This window comes from Amia ocellicauda, chromosome 21 (genome assembly GCF_036373705.1).
Source record: "Amia ocellicauda isolate fAmiCal2 chromosome 21, fAmiCal2.hap1, whole genome shotgun sequence".
NCBI lineage: Eukaryota > Metazoa > Chordata > Actinopteri > Amiiformes > Amiidae > Amia > Amia ocellicauda.
Genome location: NC_089870.1, coordinates 7,467,568 through 7,495,102, shown reverse-complemented (window position 1 = coordinate 7,495,102; position 27,535 = coordinate 7,467,568). Strand labels below are relative to the sequence as shown.

Here is a 27,535-nt window from a genome sequence, read left to right as displayed (position 1 = left end):
AGTCATGTCAAGGAATTATATTCGATAATATTTCAGCAATATAAATAGCCTCTGGTTTAATTGTGCAGCTATTTATTTTACATTTAGGCTTAACAGTGCAAGTGTATCATTCTTCATTAAAGCAGAGTGAATTACAGGGATTTTCTTTTACACAATTACAAAAAAAAAAAAAATTAATACTGAACAGAAACTCTGTAAAGTGCTTTCAGTTAGCATTGCAATTGTGACATCCCAGCTTCCATCTATTCTACAGAGTAAAGGAGGTGTTCAAGTGGAGCAAGGTTATATAAAGACAAAGAAAGAGAAATGTGATAAATAAAGGATGCCTGACATTGACCTATAGGAATCCCACTTCCACATTGTCACAAAAGTTGTTAAACCTTAATGCTTACATGTCATGACATAGCACCAAGGAGGCAGAAACCAAATTAAGGCTAAAATAAAACACTTTTCTATAAATAGACTCTAAACTACCCCCAACACACAGGGGCCTGCAATACTAACACTCAACAGGTCAGTCAGTACCTCTACTGTTCTCTTATAGGGAGCTGAGGCTCATTAGGGGGATAATTGACTGATTGGCCAACTATACATGAGACAGCAATGTACTGCATTCTCATGCTGACCAAATCAGTCAATTAAGCCTCCTTAGACCGGCATAGCAAGTTCACGTGGTGCGGGGGGAAGCTCGCCCCGTAATAATGTTGAAAGCAAATCCTTATCATTCTCTGAAAAGAGGACAATCTCTGTTTAAGAAATAATGCAATTGTGATATCATCACGCAATATTCTGTTTTTGAAAGCACCCAAAGGAGGAAATTCTGAACAATTGCATTCTTGGTCAACAGCACTTCTTCTGCCACATTGGAGACTTATAAAGAGCTTATAAAAGAGAAATACAATTACGCAACACATTTGTTGCTTCTGAAAACATGGTGATCTCATTGTGTGCCTGAGTCTTTAATAATGTTCAGCAATGATTACAAGTGATAAATAAATCCTAAGGTTAAGGCCTACTGCACCCAGCCAGACAATATAGAACAGATCATTCCACTGTCCTTCACTGCTCTGTGGACACAACAGAAATCCAGAAATAAACCATTAACTAAATAGCAATACAACTGACAGCCGCTTGCTCCCTTTGTTAAGAAATTACTTTCAGTTTGTTTCAGCTTTTGCCTGTGGTTTAGATCCACGGTGTGTGTTGTAATTGAACCGTTGTTTTCTGAGAGTTTGTTTTGTTTTGTTTTTTTCTTTTTGCAGCCCGTAATGTTCTTATAGTTTTCACTCATTGTAAATAGTTTAGACACAGAGGACAGAAACTTACCATTTCGATGTTCTGGCTTCATGACAAAAGAAATAGTACCTGAAATATGATCGGCTGCTGTAATTAAACAAACAAAATAATGTGCAACAGCTGTGCAACTCGTAATTTCCATGTCACGTTGTAATGGTTGATATAATGACTCCCTAATTTATTCATTGTGTGTTGGTTGAAATGTTTATCATCTGGAAGTGTAATCCAAATCAAATGATAAGGAGTTATTTGCCTTTCTATCTTTTTCTGTCAGCAAATGGTCAACTGTGGATGTTCTTGTTATTGCAAGGATCATTCTTGTGCAGCTACACTCCCTGAACTTATAGCAACTGACCCCTCTTAGGTTGTACAATATGCTTCCATCCATGCTTTCCCACTATGCCTACGAGACTGCACAACGACCTGCACCTATGCCCAACTGCTCTAATCTGGAAACAGGGAAGTGGCCCGAGGACAGCTAGGGAATCACCCCCAAGTGTTAGCTACTGCCTTGACTCGGGCTATGCCCATTTCAAAGGCTCCCTTTTTATATTTCTCCCTGGCCTACGACTTGCAACCCATATCCCCAGACACACATCCCACACCCCCCTCTCTGGGTTTGTAGCTTTGAACTGGTGTCTGAGTAACTTCCGTCTAATATCATGATCTGCATCTCAGATTACCAGGTCATGTAATGATCATGACTATTTTCACTCATATGCATGTATGTATGTATGTATTTATATTAGAGTAATATTGAAGAATTTCTGTCCATTTTAAAGCACTTTAATATACATTCATGACCATTTGCTTTGTATAGGGTCTGCTACTTTATGAACAGGAAGTGGTGGGAACCAAGAAATTTCATAAGGATCCGTACTAAAAGTTTTAACTTTACCTAAAGTTTTCCTTTTAACTCATAGGGATGTTATGTATGGAAATCAGGTACAGATCCGTATATGATTAGGGTTAGGGTCCGTATGATTAGTGGATGGAATTTTCATATGGATCCGCATGAATAGCCAGAAAATGTGTGGCTATTCGTACGGATCCGTATACTGCTGATTCGATTATATATTGCAGGGTTGGCTCCCTTTCTTTATAATCAAGAGGATGCCCGCCTCTCAATATAATTAACCTCAATATTTTTTAACCAAATTTTTGTACTAATATACAGTACATAGCCTACTGTTATTTATATTGTAGGCAGCTCAGTAAGAGTAACAAATTGCCCAAAGAAAGAAACAGGCCTAGGCCTGTGTTACTTTTGGCAATTTGTTACTCTTACTGTTTGCACTACTCTAAAGCAATAGTGCATACTTTAAAAACACACAGTACAGTAGGCCTATTACATTTACACTATGCACTTTATTAGCCTCCTGTTTTTTGTGTTTTTAGATGTTTTGCTGCCTGTTTATAATTTCTGAGGCCTACAATAAAGCTAAAGTTGTTGGCACAGTATTTCTTTGTGTCTCGCTAAATATCACATCCTTCTGTATATATATTGTGTTTTATTTATTGGACCCCAACATCAGTGATATAATGAGGGGGTGGTGTAATATAAAGTACATACTTTGAATATAGAGTAATTTATTGAATTGTGCAGGTTGTATGCATTAATATGTTTTTTAAGTGCTAGTGTAGCAGTGTGTGATGAAAGTTTTCAATACAGTGGATGTTTTGTATAGGCAAGGGACAGGGGAAAAAAAAGGACCCCAGTGCTGCGGTCATAATAAATGCATGAGTATGTTTCATCCAGATGTCTGGACTCGTAAACTGGGTAATTGGATTTCAACTTCATTTGTAAGTGACCGATTAAATTGTGTTGTTGAGCTCAGCAACACCATTTTATTTTAGCAACTGGCATGCAATATCATTAACTTTATTTTTCCAATCAGTCCAGTATACTGAATCAGTATGCTGTATGAAAGTAGAAAATATGTTCCATTACCTGAAACCAGCAAATAATGTGTGTTTTGTATCCTTTCATGAAATCAACCAATAAATGATAGACTGGTTTGTAGATGCAGCAAGGTAAACCAGCACAGCAACCATGCACCATGAAAGTCAGCCATTGCTGGGTCTAGACTGAGTTTTCCAGTTTTGGGGAGTGAAATTCGTCTTGGTTCTTCCAAGGCCCAAGACAGGAAAATGGACCAACAGGATTGCCAGCATATTGACCCGGTGACCCCTAATGGGGAGATGGCTCTGCGAGTCACAACCCAGTGCATCACGTCTTAGAGCAGAGAGCACATGTTGCCTTCAGCTGCAAAGCATAACTTGAATGAGCAATTCCACATTTGGGGAGATAACAGCAGGGGGGAGGGAGGAGATGGAGACTTTAAAAAAACAGCATTAACAAAACTGGTGCTGTGTCCCTTTGAACTTTAATAAAAAACGCAATATGTCCCAAGCATTACAGCTTTTACATGTTTTTATATTGTACAATATACTGTACAATGGGTGTACCTATCAGTTTCATCTGAGAACTATACCAGGTCATGTTTTACCTAGCTTTCACTTGATATTTTTGGAAAATATTTGCTTATGGACCACTGCTCCTACCAGCTGAAGTCATTAGAGAAGTAATGCATTTTTGCAGGTGTCTATAAACCAAAATCCATTAGCATCGCTGTGCATTTAATAGTGTGGGTCTTTATGCACGTGAAGTGTGTCTCTGAAAACTACAGTACAAACATTGTTCAGGGCAGACTGCTGAACAAGCATTCTGAATTACCATAGAGAAGGGTTTCAGGTTTGGACCCAAATAGCTGGCATGCAGCACTGAAACACAATGCGAAGAGAGTCTGAGGAGAATTTGAATGATGATTGGGAAGACAATCTCATCTCTAAAACTGATGGAGAATGATGGCAAGATTTCACATTATTTTGTGGATTTTATAACTATAATATTTTTAAATGCAGATTATGATTGTAAAAAAACATCCAGCATCTCCTTGATGACCTAACATATCTACTCTTATTTGGATGCACATGTGAATCCCCTGCTCCCCAGAGAGCTAAAACCTTGCAATCGTACAAGAAAATATGATTTAGGGAGAACACAGGGCTGCGACATTTACATAATCATATTTTCTATCTAGCTTATGGTGCAAAGGTAGAGGAATAGGGCACCCACATGGAAGAAAAATAATTTTTTAATATATGGTAAATGATGTATATTGCCTATATTTTTCATATACCAAAACTGGCCATTTATGGTATAGGCCTATTACATGGGATGCATTTTAAAATGTATTCATGTTTGTAGTGTTCAAAATATATGGTGAAGTCAATGTCTACCAAACAAAACCAAACAGTAAGTTTAAAGATCAACTAAACTCGGTTGAATGTGTATCACATGTAAATCCTCATAAATATAATAGTTTTATTATATAGTTTTAATAGACTAAACAAGTACAACTGAGTTGAGTTGTAGCTCAGCAATGTCATTCGACAGAGGTGTGAACCTTTAAATACACCTTTAAAAACAAAAAATACACAATACATATCTGAGCTTGCTCCACACCGCCAGACAATTTGGTTTGGGGTTACTAACCGTAGCACACTGATGAAACCAATTTCGTGCAGTTCAGCGGAAGTTCATTGTTACTATTTGTCTAACGTAGGAACAAAACAATTCATAAAAAGTGATGCATCTTTGTCTAAACATGGAACGCATGCACACCTACTGAACTGACCACCAAATGGTCAAAAATTATTATTATTTTCTCTACGCAATGATATTCCTTATATTCACAACAGTAAACCTTCACAATATATAAATGCCTTCTAACAATTTTGCAGAAGCAGCTGTTCAATCAATGCTTGACCCAGGTTGCAATGATGAACTAGGGGCCGAAAACATGATGACTATCTATGAAATGTGAAGAAGTCAGTTTATAAATGTTACTGTAAATTAATTGATTTCATGAAATAACCAACCAAATGCACTGTGCTTGCAAATGGCTGAATGTGTCATTCATTGGGGAACCTGTTTTATGATGTGCAAGACTGAAAGGGCTCTCTCAGTAATAACTTAATATAAATCTTAATATAAATAACTTATAAAAATCTTAAAAGAGACAGTAAGTTGTAAGGGTAGAAACTTCCTACACACAATTTCTTTATGTAAATAAATGTTTGCAAAGGGTGGTCACACCAAATATGGATTTGATTTAGATTTTTCTTCTGTTCACTGACTTTGCATTTTGTTAATTGATAAATATAATCTATTAACGTCTATTTTTGAAAGCATTCTTACTTTACTGCATTTTTTCACACCTGCCTAAAACTTTTGCACAGTTATGTACGTATATATATATATATATATATATATATATATATATATATATATATATATATATATATATATATATATATATATATACACACACACACACACATAAGTGTTTGTTTGTAAGAATGGGCAGTAGACACAACTATCAAACCGTCCTGATATCAGCACCATTCCCGAACTCATCTACCTTCCTTCTTTAGACACGGTTAAGAGTTATAGAGCTACTCTGCATGAATTTAAAGTGACAGACTTCAAGATAACACATACAAAGTACATGTGAACCACATGACAAAAAAACAGAAAGCACGAGCAAACCACATCAGCTCTGCAGGAACCACATATAAACGGCAACATATACATGTGGACCACATAAAGGGCGTATGCTTCATATAGAATGAGGCTGTGGTAGGCTACATCAAATGTAATGTACCATATATTTACAATAACTAAACCTTATTTCTGAAGTGTGTTCACTATATGGGAAATGTACTGATTTTTTACATTTCTTTTCTTGGCAGATACAAAAATGCAACACATTTGGGGGGGTACTTTATTAAATACAATTAAATACCTTACTACTACAATTCTTAAATCTCTGTTTCTGTATTTGTGTATGGTTTCAAATGGATAATGTGTTCAATTTTAACCTCATATATGGTGCTTGTACAATGAGTTAATAATAATATGTTAATATAGGTTTAATATTATATTTTGTATTGCATTATTGGAGTGAAAGTTGTCATGTTCACCCGATGGTTACGAAACTAAAGAAACTCAATTTCACAATGGTACCCACAGTCACTACCGCATAGTCTTTCCCATGAAAAGACACAGCCCTTGTCATTCATCTTTTGGCCTGAAGGTGAAGAAACACATAACCCAAAGCCCTAAAGCGGAGCCACCTGTCTCCTTTGGCTGCCTCCTGCTTTTTTGGCTTTCACGCTTTGCGGCTGAATGGTCTTTCAGATGGTGCCTGAGATTGGTGAAACTCACACATCACGGCACAATTCAAGGCCTGGCACTGGAGCCAAGCACATCTGTGTGCAACCAAGCATGAACAACAAATCCTCAGAGTAATAACAATGGCAGCTCTATGTTTCCACTGACAGCGCCTCAGGACCCAGTCTGTGAAGGCAGAAAAACAGGCCAAACAGGTATGGCTGGTTAAGGGCAGACTTCTGATTCCAGAACCTTCCATGTTTCACACTGTTAAGCAGGGGGGGAAGGGGGGGGGGGGCAGTTTCCCCAAAATAACTGCCTATTATGACTAGAATTGTTATTGTGTTTGTTGTGGTTGTGTCTGATAAGCAAAGCTCAGGACACTGAAATGAAAATGTTAATTTGCATGATATTTCAGAGCACTAGTTTTTCTTTTCTATTTGCTCCTTGTAATTAAGGTTGTATAAACATTGTTGTTTATTCCTGTCATTGTCTTGAGAAGAAAGACTGATTTTGCTCACCATGCCTATGAAACACTTCTGTCCGGGCTTTCATAATTATTTAGGGTCATCTATTTTGCCCCATTGCACCCTGTAACGTTTTACATTTCTGTCTGGTTTCTATACCAATGAATATCTTTCATGATTGACTGTCAAGATTTGTAACCCACAAATGCATGCTTCTGATTAATACTGTATCAAATATATTTCCTTGATATATAGACATTACATGCAAAGTTATGTTTTGATTATTTGTTTGCTGCACTATTTCTGGCATGCAATAAAATAGCTTATAACCAGAAATTCCAAATACAAATTAACATAAATAACTGAGAAAATTAAAAACATAACAATGTCTGCACTGATTAATACCATTACTTACATAACAACACAGTAACCTTTGTAGCCTTTGAAATATAAGTCATCTCTATGAGACCACCAGAGATGCAAGCTTTACTGTATTCCTGGGAGTAGTGGATTCTTCATCATCTGGACATTAATGCAGAGCTACTCTTCAGCCTAGAAGTGGCAGTGTTGTCCCCTGTCTTCAAAAGAAGTAAAGCTACAGAACTGAGGACAGTTGCCTTATTTGTGTGCAGAACATTCAGGCAATATGCATACTGCCTTTGATACCCTTGGGCCTTTTATGTACTCTGAGCTGACAGATTATCATTGAGATTAAATTAGATTGTCTTGATTGCCATTCACTGAAGCCCATTGTAAATCACGTATTTACCATACCCGCATTTCCTGACAAGGTTTCCTATATAAGCCCTGTCTGGGAACAGCCTTCTTAACCTCTGCAAAAAAGAAGAGACTATGATTGCATGCTTGAAGATCTACAACATGTTATTTTGGTCCCATAACCCTGTGGGTTGAACCATAATAATGACCTTAGTTTGGAAAGCAATAGTCGGAGAGCAGGCTGGGAGTCTCAAACCAGGAGCGAAGTTGCAGGCGTGTTTGATCTTTCGAACACCATATGTGCTAATCTGTTTGCAGATTTGGCTCAGCAAAGTGAAGTGTCACGCTACTGTAATGTAAGTACAACCCCAGCACACAGCACCAAGTTTAAATGCCAGCGTTCTGTTATCACCGCTAATGTTCTCCGAGTTCACGATTTGTCTGCTGCACGTGAATGTATTCCCTTGCATACATTTCTCCATACACATCATACAGAATGCATTGTTCTAAGGGACACTGCCAGCACACAGACTCGCTATATAAATAAGTCACAAGTGACCTACATCGCCCATGCCGTTTTCACTGCTCTTGCTATTAGGTCAAAAACACAAAATAACAACAAACAAAAACTGCCCTTGGAAACTCTATTACAAATGAGGACACGTATGCGAAAAAACCCTAAACCTTTTCCCCATCTTGTTTTAGACCAAGAGAGATGCAACCAGAGGTCATGTTAGTTAAAGATATTAGGAGTTCATTAGGACAATGTACGAACACGCAATATCACCCTGTTCCTTTCTCTTTAATCTTGAACTGGTGCCATGGCGGACAGCCAAAGTCAGTCACACTCTATTAATCAGACTCCTAGTGCCAATAAATCCAGTATAAGGGCTATTGTCTGGAGTTTTTGAAAGAGCAGTTTATTTTATTCCTATATGTCTAGTATTTTCTCAGATGGAACGAACTTGTGGGTCTTTGTTTGATTTTTAATGGGGAGACTCGGCAGAGTGCATAGGATAGTGAAGTTGACTTGGGTTTGTCAGTTCAGCTCACCAAATTATCATAGGAACATGTGCTTTCATAACCTGCTCTGGAGCCCTATAATAAAGATACAGGTCTGTGTTTACAAAAGCTGCTATCAGTCATCTAGGCAGTAGGGCTTTGCCTTTCAAGCACTCAGCACGTTGGGCGATATTTCTATGTAGACCATCTGTTACATCACCAGGCCTGTAAAACTCAGATTTTCAGCTAAAAGGTTCTGCTTTCTAACTCTTGCCTAAAGGAGCATAGCATATGTATTTGATGAGAATCCACTGTCATAAACATTTACAAACTCGGTTTAGGTCTGTGTGCCAAAACTAACCATGAAGTATAAACATTCACCGCCCCCCCTTCTCGACTTCTTCAAAACAGTGATTACACAACAAATTTGATCAAAAATTGACTTTGGTTTCTACAATTTCAAATGTATGGAGCTAATTTGCTTGTGATACTCAGTGAGCATGTCGTTTTTCTTTGGTTTGATCCGTTAAAACTCTGGGTGGAAAAAGATGAGGTTGTGAGTGTTAGATCATGACTCGGCAACATTGGTAAACCAGGCCTACAAGCGTGCTGCACAGTGATTCAGTTTAATGTGTTTATATTTATACTGCAGGCCATCTTTTGATAATGATAGGCAGATGTATCAAGGCACATTATTTGCACATTTTTCTAAGTGCACTCCTGCAGTTTCAGTACTCACAGATATACATACAGTTCATATAGAATCATTATTAGCCCCCACTCATTTGGACAACTTTGTAAAAGAAGCTCATAAAGCAGTTTCCTCTTTCAGTTTCTGCTCCTTTTTATATAAAAACCAAAGAAGAGTTTGTGAACTTCACCATCTGTTTTACTCCACGACCACGTTCTGAAGACTCTGGCAAAGGACTTAAAAAACACAATTGAGAAGAGGTTTACGGAAGCACTGCACTTTCAGTGTGAACCACAGGGAGGAGTCAAGGAGAGTCAGACAAATGTAGATCAATGGTCAATACTTTCTTGAGCTTTGAATGATGGACTGTTCACATGCCATGTTCAAACAATAGCATTCATCCAACTGTGCCATCCTGCCCTTCAATGAACTGAAATGAGGAACAGTGTTATTTCAGTTGTTTCATGTTTTATTACCATTTCCATTACAGCCAACTCTTTATTTGTTTCCATTTCTTTCTTTTCCATCATTTCAGTGTAGAAGTCATCCCAGGACAAGTTAGTTAGCAGATGCTTTTTCAAGTTTTTTTTTTTTTTCAACTAACCTACAATGTTCAACATACAGATGGGTGACAAATTAAAGGAAAACCCTGAATAAATGAGTGGATGAACATAATTAATGCAGATGCCTCCAAAGAGGTGTACTGCATGATACAATTAAGCAATTAACATCCTATCCTGCTCTGTGGCATGTATAAAAGATGGCAAGAGGAAAGGATCTAAGTGACTTTGAAAGAGGGGTCATTATTGGGACACCATAGGCACTGGTCTTCAGAGATGTGGAAAAAAGTGATATGGTCAGATGAGTCATCCTTCACCATATTCTCTACGTGGGTGAGTGCATGTGTGGTGACACCAAGAGATCGGTACAGGCCTGACTGCCTGACCCCTACAGTGAGGAGGTCCGGAGGCTCTGTTATGCTATTGGGGGCATTTTCCTGGCATGGTTTGGGTCCACTTGTCCCCTTAGAGGGAAGGGTCACTGCACATCATTACAAAGTTATTCTAAGTGATCACCTTTATCCTATTGCGAAACATTTCTATCCAGATGGGAGTGGTCTCTTCCAGGATGACAATGCCCCCATCCACAGGGCACGAGGGGGCACTGAATGGTTTGATGAGTATGAAAAGGATGTGAATCATCCAGATCTCAACCCAATTGAACACCTATGGGAGATTTTGGACAGACGTGTTAGACAGTGCTCTCCACCACCATCATCAAAACACCAAATGAGGGAATATCTTTTGGAAGAATGGTGTTCATCCCTCCAGTAGAGTCCAGAGACTCGTAGAATCTGTGCCAAGAGCATTAAAGCTGTTCTGGCGGCTCTTGGTGGCCCAACACCTTACTGAGACACTTTATGTTGGTTCTTCCCTTTAATTTGTCACCCGTCTGTATATGAAATATTAAAAGGGGTTACATCATCACTCAGAAAAATTCAATTGAGCCACACATTACAGTTAAAGACATTATTTGGTAAGTTTAAAATGTTTAAGTGAAGAAATTGAACTGAATCGTTCTGGAAGAGTGGTGTACGTCTTACAATGGGTAAAGATGCATACAAGCATAATTTGTATTTAGTCATATATAGTATGGTAGCCTTCTATGACAGAAAGTTGTTGCCCCAATAAGGACATTTAAATTAGAAAACTACAGTCTGACTTGTAAACGTGAGAGAAATGTATACCGGTGAATAGGATGGGAACAGGAGACATAAGATAGCATATAAGCAGCCCAGAAGTACTTGATTAACAAGGCGGTGTTCTTTACTAGTTGTAGGTCTGATAAAGCTCAGAGCTTCCAGCTTTCTGAGGGATCTCACCACAATGTCTGAAAATGACATACCTGTTTGGAGCTCAAAACATCATCAAACGTAAATCTTATACAAGGAAGGCCTGTAAAAATGCCATCTGGACCTGTTTATTCTCCAGACCAACCAACAGTTTTGATGTGATTTAATGTGATTTTCCCCAGACACAGATTTTCTTCGTCTTGGTCAAGATTAACTATCCAGCAGATATATTTTAAACTCTATAACTTTTTTTTTTTTGGAACGTGTTCATTAGCAGTATCAGTGCATTTCATTCTCAGGTCAAGGAATAGGTTAATATATGACTTCTAATCTCTTCAACCCTGTGTATTAATAACTCATTAGGAGCTGGAAACCCAATCCCTACATGCAAGAGCTGGACAGGGAGAGAGAGGAAATAACAACAATGCTCCCACAAATAAAGCTGTGGACTCAAGCAAAATGTTAAGTATAAGGTAAGAGTTATTTACTTGAAACAGCAGCGACTTAGCATGAGGAGGATTATCAGATATGGACTGAAATCTGCAAACAAACCTATGATCAGGGCATTGTGAGTAACTGGCAAAAGCTACTGTACAATCTGCGGTGTTTCCCTCTACCATCTGTACTGCAGTTTAATTACAATGTGGAGGTAGTTTCCAGTCAGAGTTTCTTAATGTTATGCAAATTTTTTATCAGTAGTAAGGAGATCATAAAGATTTTTACCATTAAGGTGAGTCATGTTTTCCCCTGTGTTTACAACCAGAAAGCAGCTATACAAAGTATAATTAAAGAAGCAACACAAACACTCTTGTGACAGAGATTTCAAAACAAAACCACTTATGACAGACTTGCAATAAAGCCGGATTCTTCGTCTGATTTGCAAAAAACAATAAATAGAAACATCTGTCTGATCAGCAGAGTATTCTGGGGCTGGTCATGGGATTTCACAGGCACTCTTCTGTGTGTGGAGTCACCATAGATCACCATTGTCACATAGCCATCAACAATTAATGGAAGTCCTTGATACAAAACACAAGCTTGTTGATATTTTTTTAAGTTACAGCAATTCAATTTGATGTTGTAAATGCAATATACTTCTTGGGCAAAAAGAAGCAGTTAAAAACTTAAACTAAATAAACACAGATGTTTAAAGGAAAATCTTGGAAAATATATTGATCATAAATGATACAATATTTTAGTCAGAAGGCCTAACATATCTGGATACTGCATTGTCTGAAAAGGTTTCAACGTCTTCCATGGGAATATGTAGGGTTCTTAAGCTGATGTTAAATAACAAGTAGATTTGTGGGCAATGTAAGTGACAGTAACTAATTCCCCTTGTTCCTCACCTTTAATAAGCAGTTCATTAGAAATTCACATCAAAGAAAAATGAGTCTGAGAGATAAGGCACACAACAGAGGTGACAAAGTTCACGTTGCCCACAGCCCCCAGATCAGATTTCAGATGTGAACGCTTCTCAGAGACGCACTTCCTATTAATTCCACCAAGCACGATGCAATTTGCACACAATTTGTTACAATGTAAGAATGATTATTCACCCACCACCAGCCATCACAGATTCTAAAGCTGAGGTTTTAACTTGTGATAGTCCACAGAAACAGAGTGTGAAAGTACATTCACAGCCTTGTATTTTGTGTACATGCTTTTACACTATATTTTCAAGTGTCTTCTCTAACTGCCTGTCTTCTTAGATTGTTCCTTGCACTAACAGTCTGTTGTCTGGTTGAAAAACAAGGGCAAGGGAGGACAAGGAGTGTGTCTGGGAGGTAGGAGACTATGAGGGACAAAGAACCAGAACCATCACCTTATTTTCTCAGCCATAAATATTCATATACTTGTTTCAAGAAAGTTGAGCCTACTGTGGTGTATTTTTACATCTACATTGCAATGCACAAGGCATTAACTGTGATGATGATGGTAATGGTTAGAGTGTATGATTGGATTAGGTTAAATTCATGCCAAAAGCACACCCCCTGCAATCCAGTTAATCTGTTACAATTAGTCTTGTTAAATTACCATATGTAAACATCAACGCCTAAACATTAGTGTGCCACTGACTGGCACTTTGTTTTCTGAGAAGCAAGGGAACAAAATCTCCCTGACATTCTGTTGGTCTCCCATCCATGAGCTTTCCATGTCATAACAAAACAAAAAAAAAACAGACATGTAATGCAAGGATGACCTGCATCACTTTCAGTTTTTTGAAGATTTCTTTGAAGGAATGTATTCTGATCCCTCAGTAATTAAACAAATATAATGAAGCAACTGATCAAACAGATTCGTGCTATTCCACGGAACAGTGGTAGCTTTTTCTTTTTTCCTCCATTTTATTAAGTATTTCATTTCTCACTTGTGCACCAGAACGCCCTGCAAACTCCTCCCGGGAGGAGGCTGACCCACAGTTTAACCAAATTTACTATTGGCACACGTCCTCGCTTGGCTCTCATGGGGTTTGAAAGATTTCCAAACCAGATAATTCCTGATTTATACGCTTAATGTATCAAATAAATTAATATTTAACTTATTGCTTTGTGCAACACATGACCGTGATTCAGGCAGACAGTAACTCGGTGGGCTGAATAAGCTTCTGATTGCTTTTTGAAAAAATTTTTAATCAAGGGCTAGCCTGTAGATGTACAGATCCAAACATGCACAATTTGCAAGTTGGCCAAAATATTCATAGTCACAAACACACACATACACATTGTAAATGCTTATTAGCCATATTGTACATTTTGTTTGACTGTAAATCTATAACATGGTCAAAAAGTATAATAAAGCTTGTATGTTTTTGTATGTGTAACTTAAAGTAAATTTTGTCTTTCTGCAATACACTGGTCACAAGAGGTTAAAAATACAGGCTAATCCTGCAAAGTTAAATCTGACCCAATAAGGTCGAGACTCAGTGGATTACAGAAACAGATGTCTCCATATTTTCATTTATAGGAGCAAAGGTTCTTGAGTCCATGGGGTAATTAAGAGAGTTGTGAGTGCTTTGAAACCCTGAAAGGTACATTGACTGGAGGAGTGATCTTAAAAAAAAGACCCAGGTGCTTGTTTCAATCTGCAAACACACAGTTGATGTGGATGATTCCAATAACAATAACTGCACCCTGAAGAACTTCTTTAAATTACTTTGTCAAGCTATCAAATCGTCTGAGATATAATTAAAAGTATTTTTTCTCAAATCAAGTGAATTTCTGCAATTCGTTCTTTGCTCTCAGTCTAAGTCCCTTCATTTCCCAATATATGTAATTTTATATTAAACAAAACATATACATATCATCACCATCAGCCTATATCGATGCACTGCTGGATGAAGGCGTCCCTAAGATGTTCCCACTTGCTTCGATCCACTGCTTCTCTTTTCCATGTCACGACTGCAAAGTGCATGATTTCATCTTCTTCGTGCTTGTCTTCTAGGTGTTTTTTCATCTCTTGGGATCCATTCAATAGCTTCCTTTGTCCATCTTTGATCTGTTCTTCTTGCAGTGTGTCCAGCCCATTGCCATTTTAACATTTTCACTCTTTCAGTGATGCCACATATTTTGGTATGTTCTCAGATCCATTCATTTATTTTTCTATCTCTTCTTGTTCTTCCAAGAATACATCTTTCCATGTACTCAGTTTCTCTATAAAGTGACCAGGTATCACAGCCATAAGTGAGCACTGGTAATGATCAAATATTTTTCTCTTCAGGCAAGTGGATACATTTCCTTTCAACAGCATGCTGTTCATTCCAAATGCACTCCATCTCATTTTTACTCTTCTGTTGATTTCTTCAATAATATGCATACATTATGAAAGTATATTTGGTTGTAAAGTCACCAAAATGCTTTAGTGAGGGTTAAGAGAAATTAAATAATAAACCATCAAAAGTAATGGTCTAGAGAAACGCTGTGTAGTAAAAAGTGTTACTAGTTAAACTGACTAAAATTACATTACAATGAACAGTGTGCTTATTATGAAGAACACTGTATTATTTTAAACTTTCTGAATGGTTCAGGCAACACAAAGAAGTATCAGGTTTTCAGGCTGTAGGGTTGAGGATAATTAAGGTATCACTTTTATTAAAAACTTGGAGCCATGAAAGTCCAAATCCTGACCGGTGACAAGTCCAGATAAGCACTGGAGGCCCAGAGAAGAGGTAGTAGTAGTAATAGAAGAAGAAGAAGAAGAAGAAGAAGAAGAAGAAGAAGAAGAAGAAGAAGAAGAAGAAGAAGAAGAAGAAGAAACAGGAACAAAACAAAGCACAGCCCTGCTGAGTAGAGCGATGATTGCGCCATCAGCAGTGGCATCTCAGGGGTTAAGAGTGTGTAAAGTCTACTACTTTGTTTATTGCCATCGAAACTTGGCTCCATGAGCCCCGCAGCTCGTGCCATTGTTTGTGATGAACTGGCAGCCATCCAGGGCTGGAATAAATCAGCACTGTCACTCAGCAGCTAGAGGAGCAGCCGAGGCGAGAGAGAGAGAGAGAGAGAGAGAGAGAGAGAGAGAGAGACGAAAAGAGAGAGAGCGAGGGAAAGACTGGGACTGGAGTTTTCTGTTGTGAAATCCAAGCTTGAAAAGATCCCTGAACTTGCTGAATATAACACTTTCCCCACATTTCTATCAAACCTGTAATTGTCAACACCCCAGGCTCTGTCGTGCATTACCCTTCCCTGAGTTTTCACTGAGTGAGCTCCTCAGTCTTTCACTGCATTGGCAGAAGAAAACAGGAGAGTGTTTTTATTTTATGAATCTGGCTTTGTTCCAAGTTGTTCACTGCAGTTTTCTGTAGATCTGCCTACATTTTAGCCTGCAAGACTGCTAGTCAAGTTGGATCTTTTATTGTTTTAGCCACTCCCCCCATACATCCTCTTTGTATCGCCCAATTTCTTTTTATTTCACTACATGTGATACATTTGCACAAATGTAGTGTTCTCCTGTTAGTCAACTTTTTTCCTGCAGCATTTTTTCTTTGTACTCTCCTGGGCACAGAGTCAACAGGGCTTTGAATGAAAGCCTGATGTTTTTCCACACGAAAGCAAAATTTGCTTCAGGTTCTGAGGTTGTTTTCCCTATGAAAAAAACAACGTACTAGGTGCTCCCACACGTGTGCTGGCATATCTCAAAGCCATATTAATTGAACTGATCTTCTTGCTGAAGATTCCTTTAATATTTGAGTTGGCACACTCACACTCAGAGTGGACAACATCTCCTGCTTTTGTCAAAATGGGGTGAATTCTTATTTTTTTTAAATATCCAACTGCTGTGTTAATTCCTGCCTATTTAAATTGTGTGTCTGCTCACTAGACTGTGACATTTAGTCAATTGCTGGATACATTGTTTCTAGCTAAACTAACATGAGACACTAATTAGTTAGTATGAACAGAAGGTGTACTGATGTATTTAGAGACGGACTGGAAAATGCATTCAAATTAAATGCTTAACAAGGGTCTAGGAAGACTAACCTGTATATTTACCTAGGTAGCATTTATGTATATTCAATTCAGTGTCAGGGAGATTAATATTTTCATATTTCCTATGAAGAGTTATCAACATCTGCTGGATTGTATTGTGCTTGTTGTCATGCTGTTTGGAACAGTGTAGACACAACGCATATAATAATCTATAAGAACATTTCTGATACATTACCAAATTCATGTTTGTATCCTGATGTGTGTCTTTGAAATTTGTAAATTATTTTCAGAGCAGCAAAAGACACTTTGGAAATTAACTTAAGCTGTGACAAACCCAGGAACTTGCATTAAATGATTGGTGAGGTTTGAGAGGATATTTGTACATTTACTTTAGTATTGTGAGCAGAAAATTACAATACTCTTTAGGAAATACAAAAACGGGCTTGTTTAGCGACAACAGAGCACTGTTCGAGGGGTTGAGTGGTTTGTCTGAGGTCTGGGTTTCAGATCCCTCCTCTTGACCACAGTACAGAACTTCAGGGCCTTGTGCAGCTGTCTATCTGGAAGTGTAACCTAGTAAAAACAACTCAACTCAGGACTCAAAATTTCTCATAGTAAACAAACAGCGAAATACACATCCAGTGGCATTACAAAAATCTACAGACACTGGTATTGAATCAGGGATGGAAATTGTCCAGCAGTTTTAGGTATTCTGGATATTTCTCATTTTGTATAAGCTTGCATAGACGTGAAATTGGACAAACTAATATTTTAATATTTTCTTTTGTGCTTCTCCAGATCAGTAGAATGTATGGTCCTGCTTCCAGCTCATTCACTCAACAAAGCATATTGAGCAGCTACGCAATAGGAGTCTTCTTTCTATCCTTGGTATGGTGCCGTAAGCAAGACAAGATATGCCAGGTAACCATTGGTAGGCAAAAAGACTGAATAATCAATCCTGTATTCAACAAACAACACGTACAGAAATGATAGAAAACTGTGGTTCAAATGTTTTTTTATTCTGTTGTTGTTGCTGCCTTTATTTATTTTTTGAGCAGTTACATTATAAGCCCTGCATCATACACAAACCAAGCAAATGTGGTTAGAAAAGTTTACTTTGGATTGCCAAGCAGAGAGTTGGACTCTTGCCCATTGTAACAAATTATAGAGTCATGCAATATAATAATTGAGTCACATATAGGTTGGATGGCCAAACTTCAAAGAGCATGGCAATAAAATGTAACCTAAAGTCTCATGCTTTACAGCTGTCTACTGTAACATCCACCCCCACCCCCCCCCCACACACACACACACACACACACCAAATGTACACACAAACATCTCCTCGCCTCAGTAAATTGCTGATTAGCAATAATGTGTGGATCTGGGCGTTTTTATTGCTGTTTACCATGTATCTAGTGTTGCAGGGCATGCATTGTTAACAGTGGCGCAGTTTTTGGTGTTTTGGGGGGCAAAGTCCATTCGGAAAATATAAATAAAAAAGTAAATACTGGTACAGTTTTACAGACATTCATGTTATACTAATTTACAGAGGACATTGTCAATCATTTGATTATGAAATATCATGATAATTACCACTGTATTAATAAAAATAACAAAAATATCATAACTGTATTAGTATTATCGTTGTCATGATGATGTTGATGATAACTATAATAACACAAATAATATGCATATAATAATAATAATAATAACAGCCGCATACTTTGGAATGAGGTACTGGATCTTGAAACCATTCTCACATGTGCACTGAATCTCTAATTCATTCAAAAGGCTGTTGACGAACAGAAGGAAAACACAAACCCAGCTGTATGATTTTTAACCAGCTAAACTGAAAATGACATGCTTGTTTCATACAATTCTCGTGGAGACCAACAAGAATGAATAAGCTTGTAGCAACATCGTCAAGGAATGCCTGATAGGCCTTTTGAATTCAAAATAAGAAATCTGCCAATTTTACAGCGGTCAGACACTTGCAGCTGTGACCGAGTCTGTTGATGCTGTTGTCCGGTCTCATCACGATCACTACCTTGAAATGAGGTGTGAAACTCAGGCACCGAGACTCAACTCTCCCAATCCACGGTGTTGTGCAGGTTGACAGGGTAGCCATCGAATTTGCCTAACACGAAAAAACTTTCGCTGTTTGGGTTGACTTTTGCCAGTCTCATCTTTTTTCATGTTGTTTGATCAATCTGAGAACGCGAGACGCGCGTTGTGCTATATTTTCGGCGGCAGTCATTAGTCAAAAATGTCATGTGACAATGTCAAGTGATATAATACGGAAGTGCTTAGAGCGGACATGCGCAAGCTAAAAATGACCCTTATTGTTATTCTGATCGCTTAGAAGGGGCTATATGTTTTCCTTTGCTTCCATGACTCAAAACAAAATGGAAGATTGTTTTCTGTGTCTTATGGTTGTATTGGTGAGTAGGGGTTTTTAAAAAAATATATGAAAATAATACTTTAAGTAGCATGGGGGAGGGGGGTACCCTCAAATTAGGCACAGGCAGTATTGTAACCATTTGACTTTCAACAATAACCTTAATGTTGTGCCTGTGTTGTTTGCTCCTCCTCCACTTTCTTCTACACACTTCTGCAATGGTGTCCCTAACCTGTGGGCCGGTGACCTTGATGCCTTTTCTGGGAAGCTGTGCTGCCATGGAGACTCTGTTGTCTGAGGTCAGCTCTGGCAGACTCTGAGCACATCGCCTATAGACACTGCTCCCATGTATGTCTCATTTCCATCCATAACTAAGTCGAGCCTCTTGCTTTTCACTCGGCATGTGGCCGTATTTGCTTAGCTGTTGATTCCCTGTGTAGACTGAAAGCCCATCTGCTGCCAGATGTTTACTAAAAGGGCACGGGGCATGAGGGGGGTGGGCATTCTCTATTTTATTTGTTTTATTTTTTCCTTTTTTCCAAATTCCTCTTCCGTGCAGGTAAATGTCACTCTGGAGTTGCTTTTCTCCAAGATCATTTGCTTGAACTAACCCTTCTAAGAGTTAACTTGTGACTAGCTAGATTTCTGAAATGTGTTCAGCTCCTGTCAGGCTGCACAACTCTTTGAGCTTGGTGTTTTATGAGAATGCAATGCAATCCCTCATCTTGCCCTCCAGTGGAGAACTGCAACAAGACAATACCCTCTCCATGGAGCTGTGTTAATTGCTTGTGTGTTCACATTTGCCTTTAAATTAAAGGGTCTGTGTGTTTTATTTGTTTGTTTGTTAATAAATTTACATTTTACGTTACAGAAGGATTACAGCTTCCTAAAATCTCAATGCAGCCATTAGAACAGCTTTCGATCTAAAACACAAAGGGTCATTCTGAGATAATCTGCTTTCATAAGGCAAAACAAATACACATACGCGCAAAAGGCTGCTATGTATACTGTGATAATTCAATCAGTCATCCTTCTGTACCCATACCAAACACAGGTGTAATGTTAAAGCTTAATTTTCCATGAAATGCCTGCACAGAGCATGTTTAATTGCATGCCAGCACTGTATAGTTTCGCATGCACCTCAGAAACCACAGACTGTTTTTGTTAACGTGCTTCAATCATCTGACTGAACATTGCACCCAAAGGCAACTACAGAGATAGGCCATTGAGTTTATGCTTTGCTTCAAAAATTACATTTCATTCAGTTCATTAACTTTTATTTATGCCTGCTGGACAAAAAAAGACACCTCAGCAAATGGTCTAGAAAGCCATTACAGTGCTTCCTTTTTAAAACTCTACTGCTTCGTTTCCCTTGGTATTACTATCAATGACTTTATTTCTATTATTTTGGCCTATTCTTTGTGTGTTTGTTTGTTTGATGTGGGCACTATTGAGTCAGCTGCTCTGCTTCACATGAACATTTTAGTCAAGGTGTTTTGATTGTCTTTTCAGGCAAAAGTCCCTTGTTTTATTAGTTTCTTTCCTGTTTCCAGTATTAAGACAAGACTTTCTGGAAAGGATACTTTCATTTTGAGCCATGTAACAACTATTTATGCACTGTTGCAAAGGTACAAATTAGTTAAATGTCATATTGTGCCTGTGCTATAACCTTTGACGTTTGTCTGAGTTCGTCGTCTTTGTTTTAATTATACAGTAGGTTCTTTGAGCACAGTTAAAGCTTGCAGATTTACAACTGAGTATATCCGATACAGTACATGAGCATGGTGGAAGATTTCATCATGAAATGAGGTAGCTGTATATTCAGTGTCCCACAGAATCACAGAGGAGGTCGTGCTATAGCTAAATAGTGTGTAAGAAACTTTAACAATGTGTTTGACATAAAACACACTCAAAAGGCTCTCAACCATCTAGTGTCATTATTATAAACCATCTAAAAGTGCGCTCTTTAAGGATAAATGCAGATCTTCTAAGGGATTATACCTCCAGAGAAGAGACTGACATGTATACAAACAACAATTAAATTATACACTGCCTCTCCTAGCTCCAAGCCTTTGGGCACGTCTACCACCCTTCGACAATCCGTCTTGCAAACATATTTAAGTTTTATTGCCCTCGAAGATTTCCTCTTGTATTTGATGTGGGGGAAAGTATTAATTAAAGCAGTCAGACAGGAGCCTTATATCAGATGCCTGTTCAAGAGCCTATTCATAATGTCGAATTTGAAAAGCTTGTAGTTGTGCAAACATCAGTTCTTTTGTTTTCTTGGCCAGGAGATTAACTTTTTATATTTGTTAACTGCTCTGCCTGAATCATGTGTTAAACTGTACTTTTATAACACAGATCCAAGTGCTTTTTAACACAGATTACCGCACACAGGTGATAATTAAGGCAGTCCCCGCTTGGCACATGTAACCAATGGGAAGTATGCTGAAGAACTGGATGTATTCAGAGGTATAATGTTGAGTTTGGCTTTTGTTTCCTCAAAAATGATTTTACAGGCATGGTGTAACTGAGGGACGCATTTGTAAAAAAGCTGCATGTAAAATTGGCAGGGATACCAATAGTGTCAATACAATGCCAGTTTTGGCTGCAGTTTTGCATTCATATTTTCTCATTCAACCCTAAATGATATGTTGTTGCACAGCACTCTTAAATGTTTGAACCAGTTTAAATTACAGATGATTTATACTGTTGGGAAATACCAATTAGGTAATTAGGTTAACTTGTAGCATGGGCAATTTTTAACTATTACATTCCTTTCTCGATTAATATCCTGCTATGGACCCTGTCTTGTACTTTTGTCCAGTTCATGTTTCTGCCTAGTTTGTTGTTTGACATGCTACCTTAGTGTTGCAGCAAAACACTAATCAAAACTGAAATCTGAAAGCTGTATTAAGTTAGTGTTGCACTATATTGCTTTACCATTGATATAAAAAACATAGCTTGACAACTATTTGAAATTGAAACTAATCTAGCGAAACATATACTAAGACACCAAACAAGTATGATAGAAATAAATGCAAAATGCTGAAGATACAAACCTTGCCTCTTAACTTCTGTTCCTTTGACATTTCAGTGAAGACACTTACCTTAACTCAAAAGCTTACATGTAGTGATTGACCTCTTGAAATTACAGTAATTCATCACACTGCTAAACTGCTATCACTAGCAATAAATGACTTTTCTACAGCTCACATGAATGTTTGTTTAACTTTCGGTTCAACAAGGCCACAGTAAACTATATTCCTCATTTAATTCGTCTTTTCTTCATTTTTTGGGATAAACCACTCTATATGTAACCTTTGCACTAAGTACCTGTTTACAGTTCCTTGTGGAATATAAGTTTTGCATGGGAAAATAAATCAGCCAAATGATTAATAAATATTGGTAATTTGTCCAGCTGTAGAAAAACAAAACGGTCATAAAATGAAATGACTCACTTGGCTTGTTGGTCCACATCTTCATCTGCTGGGAAAGGAAGGACACCCCCATTGGAACCATCATTATAGCAACAAAAACACGTAGGTCATGAATAAGTCTTCTGTAGTGAACAAAACATTGTAGGGACAAAACATACGGATTGGATTGAGAAATATGGTGGTGGGGGAGGGCTTATCCTTCGTATGTGGTTTGTTTGCACACTTTACAAGATTTCTTGACATGTTGATTGATTGACAGCTCAGCAGGAGAGCAGCACACAGGTGTTGCCCCCCTCCGTTAACCTTTTTGACTCTTTCAGCCATTGTATCTGAAAAAAGCATGACTTCACGATTAATTTAAGGGCACCTTCAAATACAGCAGGTTAGGGTTTTGCAATGCAGCACAGTTGACAGGAATCTCACCAGAAAACAACTGATAATAAACCATGTTAGTGTGAAATGATACTGAGCAGATCTGTGGACCGCATGCTGTCTGTCTCTGTCGGTTTAGGTTTTTTTGTTAAATCACAACTCTTTCAGGTCCAGACCCACACGGGTTAACCATGGGCCGTGCTGTTTTGATTGACTTCACAGACGTAAACAAGAGCTGCACTTGTCAGTGACCCCTAGGCGTGACCTCAGAGATAGACAGGCCCGCTAATGGGTGTCTCTTTCAGCGAGTGATCAAGAAAACAGAGGAACCATTGTCTGCTGGAGGCTCCTGTGGCTCAGCCCACAAAACTGCTGAGGCAGGCACTGAAAGCAAGAGCTGCTCCGGCCCCAGCACACTTGGCCCTGTGGAAGAAAGAAAACAGACTAGATTAACATCTTCTTTCAGAGGCAATAAATGAGCAGATAAAAGCAGCCTGAACTGGTAACGCTACTGTAACGTAGGTCCCAAACTTTCTATGCTTTCCTTTATTGTGTTTATTTATTTATCTTGAAGAAGTGAAAGGAATGCAAGGGAAGAAAACAAAAACAGGAAGTTCTGCTCCAGCATTATTAAAAGGCAAAGAAGTTGTTTTTACTGCTTTCTCTGAAGTCGAAATATAGTGTCTCTCCAATACCTTCTTCAGAGGGTACTTTCTAAATGCTTAACATAGCTACCATTCCCAGAATCGTAGTCTTGGGTTTCTTTGTGGCACTTTATACCTTCTGTGTGCTCTCTCAAACTGATTTCTGACACCTTCCTCTCCAGACTTTTCAGGGCCTCAGGGACATCTCCTCAAGTAGAACAGGAGGGATCACAGCCGACATAAGGTAGCAAATCATCTGCAGGTGTGCAGTTGGTGAAAAAAACGAAAGTATACCTCGAAGACAAAAGGTTAATCGATCTATGTTTCTGTCATAGAAGAATGTGGAATAAAGAAACAAATTGATCAACCAATAAATCCATCTAACCGTGGAGGCCTAATATTTGGTTAAAATTGAATTAGTGTAGATTAATGACTCGGGAAACATTGTGATAAGGTCACGAGGTTGGGCCAGAAAGTCATCATTTAAATTTTTATGAGTAAATATCCAACTTGCGGTTGTAAAGACTCTATTTGAGTGTAAAGAATAAAAGTAAGAAGTCATATGGGTTTGTGACTGCTGTGCTTTGTAAGGAAATGCACAAAAAACTAATTTGCAGCCTATACACATACAGTACTATATATGTGTTTATGTGTAAGTGAATATTATCTGACACTTCATTTAGAACTTGTCTATATTGGTCAACTGCTAGCCGAGTGTTTTATGTAAGTCCCATTAAGGCATAAAAAGAAGACAGTGCCAAGCTTCAATTAGGCACCACTGGAGACGACTAATCACAGGCCCCGAGCGCGGGTCATTTCTGGTGCATGCGTGCGTCGTGCTCAGCTCACCAGTTCGGGCTCTGCAAAATCATTAGTTCAGACTGCAGACAATTGTTCTCTGTAAATTAATGAGCTCTCAGCAGGAGGGGAACGGGCAGGCACCACGGCTGCCAAGCGGCTGGCTAACTTCAAATCATAATGTTTCCAAAGGATGCACTCCAAAAAAAAAAAAAACAACAAAAAAAAAACTGTGCGCTGGAGTTAGCAGGTCAGATGTGAAAGCAGCGTATCGTTTTCCTTTCCTCTGCTTTGCTGAACAGGGCAAAGCCAACTGCAATGGCTGTTGAAGCAACTGAACTTGCGTACACAATCTTGTCTTCCTGTAAGGTGCATGGTAGTTTAACATGTATCAGTAAACAAATTAGTTAAGCCTGCTTTTACACATTTGTGCTGAATGTTTTCATAATTTTTTCCCCCGTAAATCCAGACTCTCTCCTCCATTCAAAAGATAAATACAGAAACTAGTCAATTAAACTGGGCTCTTTTTCTTTTTTCCCCTTTTCTTCCTGAGGTGGGCAGCTATTTATCTTTTGTCCTTTAGGTTGCAAATAAAGAAGTGCTGGATATCCTATGACACCCAAAACATTACACAGGAAAGCATTACGTTCACCTTATCATTGTGTCTTTCAGCTTTTCCTGATACACCTCAAGCGACACAATGAGATTGATCTGAATGGGTTCCCTTCATAACTTAGACATTTAGCTTATCGAAAGGGAACAGCTTAAATCATTACACTGTGCTCCTGGGGCCATTCTGTATTAGAGATCTTATGGGGTTTTGTTTCCCTGAGTAATGGGGAATTGTCCTAGCTGCCACAAGACAAAATCGCTATAAGACCAGTAATTCCCCTACGTCTGCCTCTAAACACATATTGGGTTAATCTGAAAGCAGTAACTGAGGTCAGGGGGTATCTGAACATGAGATTAATATTCACCTTTCACCGTGTAACTCTTCTGTCAATTCATATAAACCGGGGCTAGACTGGGCATGTTACAGCACAGCACACATATCTGTAAATAATAAAGATACCGTCTGAAAACTGACAAGCCAAATTTCCCCAGATCTGTATTTGTGCCATTTAAGAAAACCACACCATATCACACTTTTCTCTTTCATAAATTTTATTGAAAAATGTTGTACCCATTGGACAAAAAAACAAAACAAACAAAATAAAATAAAAACAAATAGAAAAAGAACAGTTTGAAGAGCCAAGCTCTTATGTACAGCGGTATTGCACTAAAAAAAATCGTCCCTACTTCCACACTGTATTTGTATAGATTAACGAGTGCACAGTACAGTCTCGAAGACACACAGTCAATGTTTTACAAAAATGCTACATTTTCGCTGGGTCTCATTTTATGGGATACAGAGAGAGTGTGATCCTCAAGACGACTTTAAAACCAAAAGAGTTAATTAAAGGCATTTTCCAGGAAATTGAAGTCAACGTACAGTACTTGAATTCCAGATCAACATGTTGGATTGTTTTTTTTAGTTGTTGTTACTTTTTCAAATTTAAAACCAAAAACCAAACAAACACATGAAAAAAAAAAAAAAAAAAAAAAACACTGGCCCCTGACGTGTGTTGTTGAAGTTGTGAATGTTCAGAAACTTTAAATCCAGAATTGTCAGAGGAATGTTCATCCCGATTGCTTTAAAAAAGCCCTTGTGCACAGTCACGTATAGGACGTAATATAAAAAAGCCATGTTGGAAAAACTTTACAAAAGTAGATCTTTGCAAGAAAGTACTCGGAAGCAAAAGCATTTAAAAAACAAAACATTAAATGCAGGCAAGTTTAACCTTCCTTGGAAAAAATGAAAAGAATTGGACTTGAAAATTCAAGACACTGATGGTTTACAAAGAAGTCACAACACACATGTTCCCATTGTCAGCTCCAACTGGCTAAAGCAATGGTAGTTTTGAAACCAACCAACAAAATAAAAGAAGCTGCACAAACTGAGAATACCCTCAAATAAGTAACACTGTGCACCACGATGGGTGTCTTACCTTACATTACAGATCAAATTGTACTGGATGCCAGAAACCAACTCTTACAATTACAAACAAGTCCAGTGCCACTCCAGCACAAAAATAAAAAAGAATCCATACTCTAACACCAGGAAAATAGGTGACACATACAAAATATACATATATAACTTACTTTCCAGTGCATTGTAATTACAAAAAGCCTCTTTTGACACACTTCTGAACCCTCCCCACCCCCACCCCAACCCCAACCGTACAATAAAAGGCTTTAACCCAATTGTGAGCAACCCAAGTGATGTGAATTGAGAAGAGAAATAGAAATGAAGGAATAATGTCAGTGGATATCTCAGTCAACACCTATTGCAGTCTGTTATCCTTCACCTGTATATTTACATTTGTGAAGAAGAGGGGAAAATACACAGATACATATATTATAAATAATATATACATGCGTGCATTTTAGTTTCTTCTTCTTCATGAGGAATAATATATATATATATATATATATATATATATATATATATATATATATATATATATATATACCAGCAAAATCCTTTGCTCCTCCAACCCCTGCCACCCAATTAACCTCACAGGGCTCGTCAGACATGGGTTTTATATTCTGTGAGCGAGTCCCAGGACTGTGCCAAGTCAAGGGGGTAGTAGTAATTCACATTACATTCACTACATTTGTTTTTTCATTGACCTACAAAACAAATACACATGATAACAAAGGAGAACTGTCTAACTACTGAATTCAAAGTGTTATATCAGAAATGTGTGTCCAACTGCAGATCTATCATGTTTTTCAGATTTGTTTTTTCTTTTTCATATTAGTCTCGTGTACGTTTTTGTCTTCCTTTAAATTTAAAATAAACAAAAAAACCTGCTAAATATACATCCTTGCATCCTTGTGGCAGCAGTTTCAGTAACCAAAATGATCATATTTCACACAGAAATATTAAATTTAATGACTACTGTACCCACAAGCAACCCTGGCACAACTCTGGCACTGACATGCAGGACAGTTGCAAATATATATACATATACAAACATGTAAAAAAGAAGAAAAAATTGCACACATTGAAATCTACAGCAGAAATGAGCAAATATACACAAAATAAATTATAAACAATAAATTACAAAATAGTCCTTTTTTTAGACAT

At 38.0% G+C, this 27,535-nt stretch overlaps 1 long non-coding RNA gene across 1 annotated transcript in view; it reads right to left on the bottom strand.

Moving 5' to 3' along the window:
- LOC136717283 (uncharacterized) overlaps nucleotides 1-22,644 on the bottom strand; it is a 63,483-nt gene extending 40,839 nt beyond the window's left edge. The window contains exon 1 of the long non-coding RNA XR_010805212.1: nucleotides 22,550-22,644. This is a non-coding gene — a long non-coding RNA (uncharacterized LOC136717283). The remainder of the gene's footprint in view (nucleotides 1-22,549) is intronic.
- Nucleotides 22,645-27,535: the final 4,891 nt, after the last annotated feature.